This window comes from Salvelinus namaycush, chromosome 1 (assembly GCF_016432855.1).
Source record: "Salvelinus namaycush isolate Seneca chromosome 1, SaNama_1.0, whole genome shotgun sequence".
NCBI lineage: Eukaryota > Metazoa > Chordata > Actinopteri > Salmoniformes > Salmonidae > Salvelinus > Salvelinus namaycush.
In genome coordinates, this window is record NC_052307.1 from 75195381 (window position 1) to 75212588 (window position 17208).

General features: G+C 42.1%; 1 protein-coding gene across 3 annotated transcripts in view; it reads right to left on the bottom strand.

The window, feature by feature from the left end:
• The window catches only part of LOC120048818 (zinc finger protein 609-like), a 92622-nt gene extending 78446 nt beyond the window's left edge, over window positions 1-14176 (bottom strand). For all 3 annotated transcript variants that reach the window (XM_038995086.1, XM_038995078.1, XM_038995068.1), the window contains exon 1: window positions 13789-14176. The gene's annotated coding sequence lies outside the window, so the exon portion shown is untranslated. The remainder of the gene's footprint in view (window positions 1-13788) is intronic.
• Window positions 14177-17208: the final 3032 nt, after the last annotated feature.

Genomic DNA, 17208 nt, shown 5'->3' on the forward strand with positions numbered 1-17208 from the left:
GAAAAGAGCCACAGAGGAAACGTCCCAGTGAGCGGCCTGTTGACCGAAGGCATGAGGCTATGTACCTCCCTCGGTGCTTGTCTTTTTCTCAGAGATCCAATTTTCCCCAGCAATCCATCAGACACCCATGTCAGGGTGGGGATTATATCTGGCCTGCACAAAGACACACACCTCTTTACAGAAAGGATTTGTCCATGTTATATTATTTGCACACAGAATGTACCAACTCCACAAGAGTTACCTTTAAAATGAAGCTGTTGTTCTACTTACCCAGAGTCAGATGAACTTGTGGATATAATTTTATGTCTATGCATGCAGTATGAAGGAAGTTGGAGGTAGTTTCACAAGCCAGTGCTAACTAGCGTTAGCGCAATGACTGGAAGTCTATAAGTACGCTAGTGTATACTTTACCTGTTGACTTCCAGTTATTGCGCTAACGCTAGTTAATTGGCGAAACAGCCTCTAAACTTCCTTCATAGTGCACACATAGACATATAAATAGTATCCACAAGTTCATCGACTGCGTAAGTAGAAAAATGTAAGTATCCCTTTAATTAAAATGAGCTGATATAGGCTAGTTTCTCCATCCTAATGTTAGAGGGTACCATCTGTGCAGACACTAGGGACTAGAACACGTAGCCCAGGCTAATCAGTCATGGATAACCAGACACCAACAGAACCTGAATAGAATCAGTGACAAGCAACACCGCTAGACTCATTCAGCCCTTCTCTCCTAACCCTGTCTTATTGGAATGGATCGGATGTTAAAGCTACACACCCGGTTCTTAGTTAGCAGAGCACCACTCCCAGTTTCAGTGAACAGTTCCAGGGTAAGAGTTTCTCAACAACACATTGGCTGTTTGAGTGCCATGAAATAAAGGGAGGTTTTTCTCACCACACAACACCAGTGTGCAAAAAGTCACAGGGTTACGATGCAGAGAAAGCTGACAGTCGTCGGCAGATTAAAAAGATATTCTGTGGCACCTGCCAAGACCTTCCCAATAATTTACTGCGGCAGAGTAATAACCCAATAAAACCTCAATTGAATAGTGCAGAACCTGGCACAGGAGCAATTTTTCCCTGCCTCCTGGTATAAGACAGGTCCCCATCCAGAGAGCCAAACAGTAACCTCCATGTAATTGGATTGTGTGCTTGGAGCTGGTTACCAAAATAGAACTGCACAGGGAACTCCAGGTGATGGGAATCAGGAGCCTGCGGGTCAGCCAGCTTCCATATCAGCTAATGTCAACCTGGGGAGAACAAGCTCCCATTCACAGTGGGACTTCCATTTCCTGTGGCATGCAACAGAGCTCATTAAAAAGTCCAGTCTGTCCACTACTGGTTTATGTGTCTGCAAGGCAGCAATGGTTACTGCTATATTGACATACAATACTGCCAGTATTAACTTGCTACTGCCTTTCTGCCACGTAGCTGGGAAGCCCTACATCAATACGACAATAGTAATGCTCAGCTGCCACATCCCAATCTGACACATTTAATCTGATTCAACTGTAGCATGTAGACTAACCACACTCCCATCTTGTGTGTGAAGTGTCTACAGTGCTTTGAAAACATCCCCATTGCTCAGACGGTGGTGAAGTACACAGTCTAAAACCTAAGCGGTGAAAACACTTCAAGTAGGCTATTTCCTGTAGATTTTATCTAGTCCCAGGATACATATAAACAAAGCAATATAATTTTGTGAGCGATGTTATGAAAAGTAATCTTTTCCATTGCCGGTTCTGTGTGTGTGGAAAAAGAACTGAAGCCAGACACCGCTGAACATTATCAAGCAATGCAGTGTCTTTTCAGCAGCACATGAGCCAAAAGGGGAGAATCAATATACTGGTTAACAACAGTGTAATGGACGGTGCCGACCCATGGCCAGCTGCCTCATAATGTAACCCATCACTCACAATCAATCAAGTGGCTCCATGATGCTGCATAATAAAGAAGATTCTGTACTTTTATTTTCAATTCTGCCACTCTGGCTGGGCTCGGGAGATAATGTACGGCCACTCTGGCTGGGCTCGGGAGATAATGTACTGCCACTCTGGCTGGGCTCGGGAGATAATGTACTGCCACTCTGACTGGGCTCGGGAGATAATGTACTGCCACTCTGACTGGGCTCGGGAGATAATGTACTGCCACTCTGGCTGGGCTCGGGAGATAATGTACTGCCACTCTGGCTGGGCTCGGGAGATAATGTACTGCCACTCTGGCTGGGCTCGGGAGATAATGTACTGCCACTCTGGCTGGGCTCGGGAGATAATGTACTGCCACTCTGGCTGGGCTCGGGAGATAATGTACTGCCACTCTGGCTGGGCTCGGGAGATAATGTACTGCCACTATGGCTGGGCTCGGGAGATAATGTACTGCCACTATGGCTGGGCTCGGGAGATAATGTACTGCCACTATGGCTGGGCTCGGGAGATAATGTACTGCCACTATGGCTGGGCTCGGGAGATAATGTACTGCCACTCTGGCTGGGCTCGGGAGATAATGTACTGCCACTCTGGCTGGGCTCGGGAGATAATGTACTGCCACTCTGGCTGGGCTCGGGAGATAATGTACTGCCACTCTGGCTGGGCTCGGGAGATAATGTACTGCCACTCTGGCTGGGCTCGGGAGATAATGTACTGCCACTCTGGCTGGGCTCGGGAGATAATGTACTGCCACTCTGGCTGGGCTCGGGAGATAATGTACTGCCACTCTGGCTGGGCTCGGGAGATAATGTACTGCCACTCTGGCTGGGCTCGGGAGATAATGTACTGCCACTCTGGCTGGGCTCGGGAGATAATGTACTGCCACTATGGCTGGGCTCGGGAGATAATGTACTGCCACTATGGCTGGGCTCGGGAGATAATGTACTGCCACTATGGCTGGGCTCGGGAGATAATGTACTGCCACTATGGCTGGGCTCGGGAGATAATGTACTGCCACTATGGCTGGGCTCGGGAGATAATGTACTGCCACTATGGCTGGGCTCGGGAGATAATGTACTGCCACTATGGCTGGGCTCGGGAGATAATGTACTGCCACTATGGCTGGGCTCGGGAGATAATGTACTGCCACTATGGCTGGGCTCGGGAGATAATGTACTGCCACTATGGCTGGGCTCAGGAGGTAATGTACTGCCACTATGGCTGGGCTCGGGAGATAATGTACTTGAGTCAAATAACGTTTGTCATCACACCTCCAGTCCAAGGGGAAAATGCTTCAGTAAATTGAGTGAAGGCCTTCTGGCTAATGGACCTGAAGAGAAATTGTCTGTGCCCTCATGTCACTGATTTCTTCCAGGCAGTTGATACAGTAGGGTGTGGGGGTGGGGTGGAAGGGAGGACCCTTCTTCAGAGGCTGACAAGTTGGCAGAAACAAGAGCAACTCCATTAATAGGCTCAGCAGCGCCATTCAGACATGATTCCTCCATAACAGCAGGCAATCTCAGAGAACTCCCCAGACACAGGGAGACATTACTGCACCTCAGCCTTCCGCTTCCCTCGCTCTCCCGCTCTGTATGGTCCCTTCCCCCTCTCTCTCCCTTCGTATGGTCTCTTCTTTCCTTCCCCCTCTCTCTCCCTTCGTATGGTCTCTTCTTTCCTTCCCCCTCTCTCTCCCTTCGTATGGTCTCTTCTTTCCTTCCCCCTCTCTCTCTTCTTTCCTTCCCCCTCTCTCTCCCTTCATATGGTCTCTTCTTTCCTTCCCCCTCTCTCTCCCTTCATATGGTCTCTTCTTTCCTTCCCCCTCTCTCCCTTTGTATGGTCCCTTCTTTCCTTCACCCTCTCTCCCTTTGTATGGTCCCTTCTTTCCTTCACCCTCTCTTTCCCTTCATATGGTCCCTTCTGTCTCTCTCCTTCCATATGGTCTCTTCTTTCCTTACCTCTGCCTTTCTCAATCCTTCCTTCTGGTCTACTTTCAGACGAAATTACTTTCAAGGAAAACTCCCAGTTGATCTTTGCAGATGGTGTAAGGAATGTAAAGACATACAAGCACGCTGTTGCAGCTGTTAAACGATGTAGGCCAAATGCATCAGCACTAAACCTGCACTGAATCAAACCTAACTAACTGACTTCAAATCCCCAAGTCAGACTGAAATCTGAGCAGCATGATCAGTGTTTCTCCTATATTTAATTTAGTAAAAGGGTGCACAGCGAAAATAATTGTTAGCTAAAATCTTGTAAGCTAGGACATTTTTAATTGAATGTACTATTGTCTGAATGTAATTGTGATTTCGGCATAATTCAGTCTTGTCGACAGCGAGCACGAACAAAATCAATCAAATCCAGTAACGCCGGGCTAGTGACGTCATTAAGATCAAGAGATTAAATTCAACTGAGTCTCAAAGGATTTTTGGAGTAGAATGTCCTTTAAAACAGTAACCAGAAGTGACCTTCTCACAGTCATGGACTCTCCCAGTAATACCCCACACACCAATTGTGAAAATGAAGCTTGTTCTGAACTTGAACCTTATCCAGGTCGATGGATAAGTCGACTCACGCTGCTTTTCAAGACCAATTTCTCGCCTCCCCAAACTTTACTGTGAGTTGGCCAACAGAACAAGTTTCCCATCAAAGAGCTTTGGGACTTCAGAAACACTAGCTAACCCAGAGAAAAAATAACCCTGTGTAGCAGAAACTCAGACAACTGAATAGTTAGCCTATCACCAGAGTTTCACTGCCTAAGGCCACTTTCTATGAAGACATGTTAATACACATTGTATGCAGAACATAGGTTAGGGCCTACATGAGATTATTACAGTCTAAGCAAGACTACTTTTCCTAATAAATTGTCATGGCTGAAATACGCTACACATTGACAAAAAAAATGTGAGGCCGGAACTAACCAATTGGCAATAATCAATAGGATAACGTACCTTAATATAAGTGGAGTAAGTTAAATGGAGTCAAGTAGGCCTACATCAAGCACCATCTGCTCCTGGAGGACAGCATTAGCCTAGACCATTTCACATTTCCAAACTACAACAAAAACACAGTAAGGAATATCAACTGCTCATAAAAGCAATCTCTAGGTCTATTCCATCACATCAACCTGGATGATTCTTCCTGGTACAAGGTATCTGACCTTCATTTTACACCCAAAGAAACTGCATTACTTGCCAATGCGGAATTAGAGGAATTCAAGCAAAGAGATCCTTCACTTAGTTGACAGGCCTCCTCATGTTCCATGTGTTAGCATACCTTTTTAACAGCTGGCGAAACAACTTATCGCTAACAGCTCTAATCATGAGAAGACATTTTCATAAAGGGAAACCTCCAATGCAATCTTGGCATGAAAATGAAAAACACATGCCTGCCTGACTACAAGAGCCTATTTCTGAAACCAAAAAGCTCTGCTTAATAGGCTACTTGAGGTAGCCTAAGTAAAATATTTGCCTAACTCAAATAAAACCCACTGAAACATAATAACAATAATTGATCTGATTGGGTTTGAACACAACCAAATGATAACATGTACGGCTGGGAATTGCCAGGGATCTCACGGTACGATATTATCACGATACTTAGAATCACAATACCATATCAGCGCCTAAGTATTGTGATTCAATGTTCCAAACATAATGCTCTGCTGAAGAGGAACAGGAGAGAGCATGAGAATTATTTTTTGATAAGTCATGGACATAAAAGTGCTGAAAACATGTTGGCTCACAATTTAAAAAGAAGATGAGAACAAGCTATAAGATGAAAAATACCAGAGTTTTGGCACTGGTAGAGCCGACTGGCGCTAACGCTACCTAGATTTTTTTTTTTTTTTTTTTACAAATCGATATTTTGAGTCAGAATATCGATGTAATATTGTCCAAAATAATATTGCGATATGTAGGTACCTGCGCCAAAACGCCTAACTGTATCGATATACACCCCCCCACCATTGGGCATCTGTTACTTGTGTTAGCATTCTGGTAACAGAATTTCCATGGAGGCCGCTAGCTAAATATGCTAAGGAGCGCAAACGAAAATAAACACATTTCAAAGACATACATGTATAACTTTATAAGCTGGATTGCCTAGGTAGGTGCTACAGAATGTAATTTGTGGTGAGTTTGGACACTTAAAAGCGAATGTGAACGAGAGACATTGTCCAAATGAACAAAGTTTTGAAGACTGCTTGTCTGCTCTGAAGCAGCATGTACACACACACACACGCGTGTGTCTGGAGTCACAAGGGAAAGGGAATGCCTGCTCTGCTCAGAGGAGGGAGGGTCAGACAGGCTGAGAAATAAGAGGATATCAAGATAGTGGCAGCTGTATGGATAACTCCTCAAAGGGCTTTGACTTCTCAAAGACGACAGAAAGCTTACACAATATGATGCACCATCACCTTATTAAGTCACTTATTTAGATAACTAGCAAGTTAAACCTAGGGGTTCTCTAACACAGAATTCTTTATTTTTCATAAAACGCATAAGAAATCTTGATATATTTTATAAACAGACCTAAAATGCTTCTTATTGTAATTTCTGCTGTCATCAGACTCATTTTGTGCTTCAGTAGAACGGCATTCTATCAGCAGACAGCATTCTGACTGGTGTAGTCTACTTTTCTCTGGTACTTTTCTCAGTGTAGTCTACTTTTCTCTGGTACTTTTCTCAGTGTAGTCTACTTTTCTCTGGTACTTTTCTCAGTGTAGTCTACTTTTCTCTGGTACTTTTCTCAGTGTAGTCTACTTTTCTCTGGTACTTTTCTCAGTGTAGTCTACTTTTCTCTGGTAAAATGGCAGATTAACTTTAAGCATAACATTAGGAAATGTAGCTGGCTGTATTCTTTCTATAATAAACATTAAAAATAGGATGGACATGCATCGTTTTAACAACAAAAAAAACTTGATTTTTCATTGTCAGCTCGTTTACTAATTCACTGTGGCTACCAGTCAAATAGCGTTGCACTTCTGTTGTCATCTGATGAAAATGAAGCTATTTTCTGCCAAATGTGTTGCACTGATGTATTTTCTGTGAAACAAGTTGCACGTCCCTGATCACTATATTTATGCAAAAAAGAAATAAAATAAAAACACTTCTCTTTCAATAGAAAAGCCGACCCGTCAATAGACAGCTTGACTTACCTGCTCCCGCTTACACCATTGTGCTATTTACAAACAAGTGACTGGCTCAACTGTTCTGGGGAATTATGGTAAAAGCTTCATGATGTAAAATAACGTGACAGATAAAGGAGATCACGTTCTTCATTTCATCTATCATATCACACAAGTTGACTGCAGGTATTCACTTCAGTAGCTACAAATATAAAAATGTATTGAAAAACTTCAAAAGAAATAGTTTCAAAGTATTGATGGTATTGAAAAACCATCCCATGGCTATTTCCAAATACCCTGATATACGTTATATAAAAGACCTAGCCTACCCCATTCAGCATGTTCAACGTTTCAAAAGCTCAGATGGGACAACAAAAAACACCTAGTTTCCTAGATGAATTGGATCAAACCCAGCAGACATCTTGAATGATTCCTCTCCAGATTGCATAGTTCAACTTTATTCACAATAGACTTGATGGATTCACTGCATGAATGTTTGTGTGAGTGAGCAGCCAACAAGAGTCCATCTGTAGATCTAGACAGTGACTCAAATGTGTGTCAATATTCTGAACTAGGCTGAATCTAGACTCTGGGCCATTCACCAAACATAATTCATTTCCAACAGACTTGAGTCTTGACCAATTCAAGGGACATTCCTTGTGTTCAGCATGATAAAGGAGAATTAGACCTAAAAATTACATTCATACCAGTATCTGGTCAATCAATACCGTACCTACAATTGGATTATAGGACATGGGCCAAATACCTCACTGGAAATAGACAATGTTCCTTTCATAAGTCTGTATGGGGGACATTGAACCTCTCACCTAACAACGAGGCTAACCAGAATGGTAAGTCAAATGTTAAAACACACTGAATCCTATTAGCTGTTGCTAAAGCAGCAGCTCCTCTTCCTGGGGTTCCTAGGCCTGGACAACAGCAGCATCTTGATGTGGGGTGAGTGATTAATGTTGCTATATAGCTCAGAGCTATAAGAGGGGATTAAAGACCATTATAAAATCCACGGTACCACTCACACACATTTCAAAAGCAATAACGTGTTGAATGTATTTAACGCAAATCAGACAAGCACCTTATTTTAACAGTTCGTCAATAGCCCGACACCTGTCTAGAAACAGGCCAATTGTATAATAATTAGTTTAACAAGGGGGACACCACAAGGCCATGGCTTCTACACTAGTTATTCTATGAACTGAACTACTGTCTCATCATAAGCAACATCTTTGTTTGCAGTGACCGTACATGGAGGCTAGTCCCAAGTCCCCATAATGCATCTTTTGCAATGAGAATAAGCTTTCTGTTTGACACAACTGGCATTGCAAATCACTTGCTGTGAACAATGTAAACAAACCGCTAGGAAAAGACAGACAGAACTAAGCCTTATCAACTGTTCTAGTCTTATGCATTTCAGTCAGATGGCTAGATCAAACCAGGCATCAGGTACTAATAGCACAGATAGAACAATGAGACAGATATTTCAACTGATGTATAAATATGAAGCATCCGGATGGCGTTTCCACTCACTACCAAATATGGTAGTGAGAAGAAGCCCAGTGGCCGGCAGTGGGAGAAGATGGATTTAGGCCGACATTCTGGCAATTTACTCACAGATTAAACATTGGATCTCAATACAGTTCTGTTCCCAAAACTACAATCTGTTACAAACAGAGTGGACTAAGTTTAGCAGACTTAACCCTTTCCTAATGGTTTTTTTTCCTATTTTTTTTTTTATTAATGTTGTTTAGAAGGAGTGCAAAGGCGAATTAAGTTATTGCACACTTCAGAGCAGGCGTTCCCCCAGCAGAAACATGCAGATTAATGCTAGAACGCGCCAATAGGATCTTGCTAGCTCGTGCTTGGCACTGCCCACCTCCTTGCTTGTTCTGCCCACTATGGCTCATTTGTTCCCATTTGAAACAGACTGTGTTGCATCCTGGTTTAGTTCAAAAAATCTCTAGTAATAGGCCTAACCAAACCAGAATGAGGTAGGTTGTGTGGGATTATGTCCAACAGAAGTAGCTAGATAACATTATTATAGAGCTGGTAATTTAGGCCCGGTGCGATTAGCATGAAAACACACTGGAATCCTTTTCCATTTGGCAGGAAGCAGTATACAGCAAAACGTTGCCTCTCTCTCACTTATCCAATTATCTGCAGAGGCCACAATAAACTAGGGGGCAAGTAGAGAGACGTGTTGTTGATCCAGACAGTCGCTCACTGTGACCAATGCCTAGAAAACCGCTACAGACTTTACCTCCTGCATTGAGAGGACTCCCTGCTGCGTAAATCAGTACCAATGCAAAGAGGCACAGCCAGAACACTGGGTGAATTGGCCACAAACCGGTATTTTGCAAAGTGAGCTCAGTAAGGGAGAAGTAATACAGAAATCTGTGGACAATTGAAAACCTCACTAGCCTGAATGATGAGAAAGGTCCTTCGATAGTCGGACAGAATGGCTATACACACCAGTTCATCGCTGTCAACTACACTGTACCAAACATTAGGAACACCTTCCTAATATTGAGTTGCATGGACTCTACACGGTGTCGAAAGCATTCCACAGGGATGCTGGTTGATGTTGACTCCAATGCATCCCACAGTTGTGTCAAATTGGCTGGATGTCCTTTGGGTGGTGGACCATTCTTGATACACAGGGGAAACTGTTGAGCGTGAAAAACCCAGCAGCGTTGCAGTTCTTGACAAAAACGGTGCGCCTGGCACCTACTACCAAAACCTGTTCAAAAAGCACTTAAATCCTTTGTCTTGCCTATTCACCCTCAATGGCACACATACACATACATTTCTTTGTCAGAAATTTGTTTGCTTGAAAGGAATCCTGTGTGAATTTCTAACAGTAGTTTGGTATTGCAGTGGAATTGAATATTTGCTATGCTCTCTGGGTGGCTGAACTCGAGGGAAAATAGGGGTGTAAATAATGACACAATCATATTCTTGTGAAATATTTTTTTAATTTTGGCACTTGTCTCAAGGCTTAAAAATCCTTCTTTAACCGGTCTCCTCCCCTTCATCAACAGTGACGGAAGTGAATTTAACAAGGGACATCAATAAGGGATCATAGCTTTCACCTGGATTCACCTGGTCAGACTATGTCATGGAAAGTTTTTTATACCACAGCATTGTTGAAGTCGTTTTTGATTGGCTAGACGGGCATTCTAGAATGGACATTACAACCAGACATCGGGAAACCTTCAAATCATGACAATATGCACCTACACATGCAGACTACTTGCTACACAGTTACAGAAAGCTAAACCAACAATCAAACAAACTGAAAATGGATACACTGTAAACGCAGGTCCACCGAGGAAAAGACGTAGCTAGCTAGCATTGATTTGTTTTTACAGAGACAATTGAGCATCTGACCTAACGTGGTGGGTGATTAACATGAATTTCTCCTGTCCCCTCCGCCACTCAAGCTGTCAAATCCTCCCATGTTTCTAGTTTGACCAGCTGTTTTCAGCAACTGATTTTTTAATTCGGTTGTCATATTGGCAGTTTTGCTAGCAACAAACTATTTAGCTAGCGTCTAGTGTTTGATATGCAAAGCGATCTCCTCGTAATTAACAGACAGTGTTGAGTGTCCTGACGAAAAGGCAAACTCTTCTAGCTATGCCAGGCAATATCAGGCATGATCAGCACATGGTTGTGGATGTATCCAAATGAATGTCAACAGAAAACAGCGCATTTGCTGTTTTTCTGGCTGCAGAGGTCATGACTGTGTAGCCATGGCTAGTTGGCTAGCTACGTGTCAGCAAGCAAGAATAAGAACATTGCCACTGAGCATGGCAATGGAACAAAGAACGAACGACTGGGTCACGTCTCTAGCAACCAAAAGATGAGAAAGAATGAATTTGCATTGAAAAATATCAATTAACGTTTTTCTACCAGAGTGCTTTTATATTGTTTTCTTTAGCAACTTTGGTATAAGCGGGATAAATGCCTCCGTTCCGTACATTACCTTGGAAAAATTTACTCTGCTCCACATCTTCCCGCTGCGTCGTCCATTAATTCCAAGGTAACATACAGAACGTTGGCATTTATCCCGTACGTATACTCAGTGTATGTGAGTAGTGTGTCCAATAACGGCTTACAACAGAGACTAATAAAAGTAGACAAACCAGGCACATCCTTGACATAAGACTTCAGAAAGGCTTAAAGTTCAGTTACAAAATGTAATGCAGCAAAGCCTACTGAATATAAATTGAGGTTCTCACAAAACTCAATGTCTCACCACACGCTTTCTGCTATTCAATGCTATTGAGCTGTTAATGATACATAAAGCAATGCAATTAAACAGGACAAGCTTCAAGAACATAAATCCATAAATGGATCAACTTTAAAAATCTGGATAAAGATCGCAACATTTGCACAGAGTCCATTGGAGTTTTAACGAGACCTTCACCCTGTGGTCAATAGGCTTTGAAGTTGTATACCTGGAACTTCTGTTGGGGGAGAGGAGCGCTGTGTGTGTTGGCCAGTGGGAATCTGTGCATTTATAAGAGATGCTGATGTACAGTAAAGAAGTCGTGTTACTCATGACCTGTTGATAAAGGTAAAGCCCACCGGACTGAAAGCTTTGTCAAACTGTAATAGAAAGTGGCAGGGGAGCTGAAAAATGTGTGCAAAACACTTCAAGTAAGGCTATAGGCTAGGTCAGAAATACACATCCTTGAATAAGGCTAAGCAAACACAATTGAGAAAACAATTCAATCATAAATCTGCACATTTCAAAAACACATTCTTTAATCAATTGGAACCCTCCTTTTAGCCTCATTTCAATTCCAGCCAACCTCTGAGAATTGGCTTTGTTCAAGTGACTGTTAGTGATTCCCCTGAGGTTTCAAATTGCCAGCTACCTTTTAGGATGTAAATCCTCTCTAGTTTGTCATCAGCTGATGTTACCATCAGATGACTGGAGCCACACTGACGTAATCCCTTTCCTGAAATAAAACTATCGGATGCTTCAGGCCTCTAAACAAACAGGCTGAAAAATAACTGTTCAGTGTAGTTTAATGCTCTACTGTTCCTGGTTCTCAAAGTGAGCTCATAGGTGATTGGCTGAACCAAGACAGGTAAGATGAAAACATGTTTGTTTCTGAGACATACCATTATATCCCATGGAACATAGTCACTGTAGAATTCACTCCTTCCGTGGGTCCACACTCCAGATCAAAGTCCTGCTGGCAAGCTTGATTTCTCCATCGTCAGAATAGAGTAGACTACAAATCACTGATTCACCCATGTGGGCCAGTCCAAGGTAATGGAATTACGCTGAAACACCGGTTTCACACTTTAAAATGTATGCCAAACAAAAACCATTGATTTCCGAGTTTAATAAACCATACAGCTCTATGAACAATGACTACTTTGAACAATTTACAGTTAAATAAAAAACATTTACTGGAAAAACTGTGCAAAGTTTGGTCACAGAATTACAGTAAAAAAAAGGGGGGGGGTTTGTTTGGCTTACATTTTAAAGTGAAAAATCTGAGTCTCAGCGTAATTCCATTACCATGGAATTGCCCACATGCATGGAACCTGTAGCCTTTACAATGCGTTGACTCACTAGGGATATCTAGCAGTACTATGGAATACACACATAACTATTGGGAAAGTACTGTCTACTATGTATTAGGGAAGGTAATGATAAGTAACCAAGATAAGTGTGGCTCACAATAAACAATGTTTTTCCACATCTGGTTTGATTTGTTAGTAGTGGAAATGTTTAAAAGCGCCAACATGGGCCTAATCCCCATCAGACTTCCAAGGCATTCAGCCAAAGTCTTGTTATTTTCCTAATTAATTTCAAGTACTAGAATAACTTCATATCATGTTGACATTGTACTTTCATCATTTTACTAAGCAGTGAGTGTTCTCAAAGCCTAGCCTATACCAGTATTGGCTGCTGAAACCCACAGCCATGTCCAAACTAGATCAATCATCTGTCAGTCTCTAGCATGTGGTACTTACTGTAATAATAGCAGATATGCTTGAGATTGGGAAATGGTATGAGATTTGAATACAGCGTTTAGCTAGCAAGCTTACACATGTAGAGCCAGGGAGAGTTGTATTGGCATGCAATGTTCTGTTGGCCAACAAGCTCCACTCCAGGCAATCCCTGCAATACATGTGGCTGAGCAATCAAATAATGTCACAGCGTGCATGAGGTGTTAATCTCAGCCCTGACATTGCTGCTCGAGTTGACCTTAGGTTACTGGTTAGCATAGAACGAAGATATGAACCCCAATCACCTCACAGTTTATAAATGTACATAATGCCAATATGGCTAACTAGCTAACTTCCAAAGACTGTTATTACCCTGTCGCATATTGTGAAATAAGCGTGTCAAGCTAGCTTGCTAACTAACGTTAGCTATGCTAGTTGGCTTCTAGCTGCACGATTTGATACCAAGATTCAGAATATTGTTATGTGTTCGTGGCAAAAGGACTTCGTCTAAAATAAATATTGGTTAGCTAGTTCCTTAATATCGTAGCTAGCATTAAACTGTATCCATGTCAAATAACGTTGCTTTATGTGACAAACTTATTGCTAGTTAGCTAGGTCTCTCAAACAATGAGTTCTCAGGGCAAAGCTAGTTAGCTAACGTTAGCTAGCTTCATTGCTAGCTGGCTAGCAGTCTCTCCCAGTCCCACCACATATCAAAATACAAGATAATTATATTTAGGCGACACTTACCCCGTGTACAAACCCCAGTACAACGACGGATTACGTACACTCCATAGATAGAAAGAGTAAAAGTAATTGACGAGAATGACAATAAAATCTGTCAAAATAACCACAGACCAATGCACTCCCCAAGAAATCCAACGGCAAGGAAAAGGAGAGGCCAGCAATTCACTGGACTGCTGCCATCACACTTTGAGAACCCGTTCCAAATCGAAAATACCGGCTCGGGCGGTCATTTTTAGGTTAAATCTCAAACCATTCAAGGATTTAATATTTCCCTTTGGTCCCCTGTACAGTAAATCCAACATTGAACAGATTTCCTCCCCGGGTTAATTCCTCTGCTTTCGATGTATCTGTATCTTGCTGGTTGTTAGTACCATCCGATACTGGAGATTGATACAACGTAACCAACAAGCAGAACGAGCTGCTAGGAAATCCAGGACAAACGTTCCATTCGGATTGAACTATTTTGCAGGAGGGGTGTGCTTGAGTAAAAAGAGACAGATCTGGAATTTGAATGGATTATATTGTTGTTTTGACCAAATGTTTGCTAAAATGTAATGAAATCTGCACACATCTCCAAGTAATACATTCATAATACATAAACTATATGGCAAAAAAAACATTGGCTTGATAAATTAATTATGTGTCCTCTTGCATTATGAGTGACAATTTATCATAACATTTGACAAAAAATGCATAACATAATAAGAACATTTAATAAAACATGCATGACCTATTTATTTCCTAAAGGAAATTGTATTTTATAGAGTGCCTCCTTCAATTAGGGATAATAAAAACAATTTCTCCAGTGCCTATTTGACACCATGTACTCAGAACTGTATATTTGGAGAGCAGAATACATTTCCCATGTGGATGCCATGACATATTTCAGGGTAGAATATATCTGTCAGCTATTGGTTTTGAGGAGATGATAGGAAATATTTTATTGGGCTAAAAATGTAACGAGAGAATGATACTACCAGCAATACTGTTATGTCTTGACTCATGAGTTGATCTGTTCTTTATTGTCTTTAAACAGGTCCAGTCCAGAATCAACCCTTAGACCCCACACCCTGTAGGCACTTTGTATATCTGAATGAATTGGATAGTTAACAGTGGAGGCTGCTGACGGGAGGATGGCTCATAATAATGACTGGAATGGAGTAAAAGGAATGGTATCAAACACATGCAAAAAAATGTATAACATGTGCTTGATAACATTCCATATACTCCATCCCGGCCATTATTATGAGCCATCCTCCCCTCAGCAGCCTCAACTGATAGCTAAGCATAAGCAATATAGTAGCTCCACATGTTCCCCATGTTGCTTATACTTATTCAAGCCTTTTCAGAAGTGCCTAGGAGACATTCTTGGACCAGGTCAGTGTGGCTCTTCATTTATGGCCTGGGACCTCAATGGTATAGTGTGGCTTACACTGGATTGATGAATCTCCAAGAGTTTTCACTGCAGGGTTGATGGTTTTGATTGCACACAACAAGGTAATTACACAACAATTGACACAGGAAGACATTTCAGTGAGGTGAAAGCAAAATGTTTGATCCTCACTCCTTTTTTTGAACTATTTGAAGTGCAGGTCAGTTGGAGATTTTATATAAGCCTAACTTTGATGGAATGAGCTGTCTGAAGGCCTCACAAGATTCACTCACAGTACCTAAATTCCATTGTTCAGAAAGACTTACATCTCAACCAAGATATTTTATGTTGTATCATTTTAGGAAGCAGGCAGAAGAATTACAGTACAGGAAGGAGATACAAGGAAAAAAATGTGTCTGTCATGTTGCCATTTCTCATAAAGCGCCACAGATAACCTTTCATGTTTACCCGCTTCAAACGGCTTAAAGAGATCCTCGCCCTCTCTCTGGCTGCTGCACGGTTTCCCCGGCAACAAGAATATGATAATGTTCCCTTTGACGTGACAGAAGGAATCATCTCACTAACAAACAGAGACAACAGGCACAGGGAGGCCTGGGGGGAAACTGAATTAATGGGCTCATTTTCACACAGAGCCAAAGCAGCAGTCAGCCACCGTCCTCCATCTTCCCATGCGTTCCCCGCTGGCAGGCACACTCATCCTCCCCCAAGGAGCAGCCAGTCTCCATTGGAAAGATAAATAACAGTCAGTGAATGAGCACAGTGGGGAGAGAGAGATCACTGATGACTCGCCCTTCAAGTCGCAGGCATTAGACCAGGCCCCTCTCTGTCTGTCTGCCTGACGTGCCAGCCAGAACCCAAATGAACAAGCTGTGTCGACAGTGTAATATTTTTTCCCTTGCTGAAAAATGGCAAATCAATCAGTCATTTGGAATAACAGAGGCACCGGTTTGATTTGTGGAGTATGATCTTCTATTAGCACATTAAAGAGACACTGTGAGCCTTGAAGCTCACCCAGGGATGATAAACACTCTTTTCATTTAGGCATTGTTCTAACACAAATTATGAATAATTTGAGCCAACAGCGAATTTTTGTAATTTTCAAATAATGCACCTTTCTTTTTTTGTCCACAACACTGCTTGTCACAACAATGGGATTGGTGATAAACATGAATTAATTTAGAAAGTAGAAAGAAAGGATAGATGATGGCTCAAATTCAGTCTGGCAAAGGAGAACGTGTTAATATGAATGTGGTTGATATGGGTAGATTACAGTTTAACAAGCATGGGATCATGTACAGCATACACTGAAGATGAACAAGGCAGGGTTGGGGTCAATTCCATTTCAATTCCAGTCATTTCAGGAAGTACACTAACATTCCAATTCTCTTCAATGCTTTTCTATGAGGAAACATTAGAATTTGAATTGGAGTTTGGTTCACTTTTTGAATTGAAATGGAATTGACCCCAACCCCTGGAACAAGATGTTCCAGATAGGAGTGAGAAGGTAATCAGCATACCCTGGTGATATACCTGTACTCAATGACAGTTGAGCTGGACTACACCACCGTATCTGATTACAGGATGTCCTCACTGTGGTTGCTATCTAAAAGGCATTGAGTGTGTCTCTAACCAAACAATGTAAATACTGTTTACTCCTGTCCTGGCCACATTAATCATACATTAAAGTACTATAATGGAGGGCTCAGAGGAGAATGTTACCTCTTCAGACTGGCACGATGTGTCTAAGACGGATGGAAACACTACAAATGAATCCAAGAGTGAGAATGCAGAAACCATGTGGCAGGTAGGCAAGGGCATTTTATCACAACAGCCACACATTGATTCCAGTACAGTCATGAGGAGACAACTGTGTATTCAATTTGATCTCCCTGACTGGTGTTGAAAAACACTTCAGAAGACGTTAACTACAGTATTGGGATGGAGATGGCAGGGTGTTTCCTATTCACCTCCGCTGTGGCTCTTTCTTTCATTCTCTCTCTCCGCTGGCAAATTGCACCAATTATGCCATC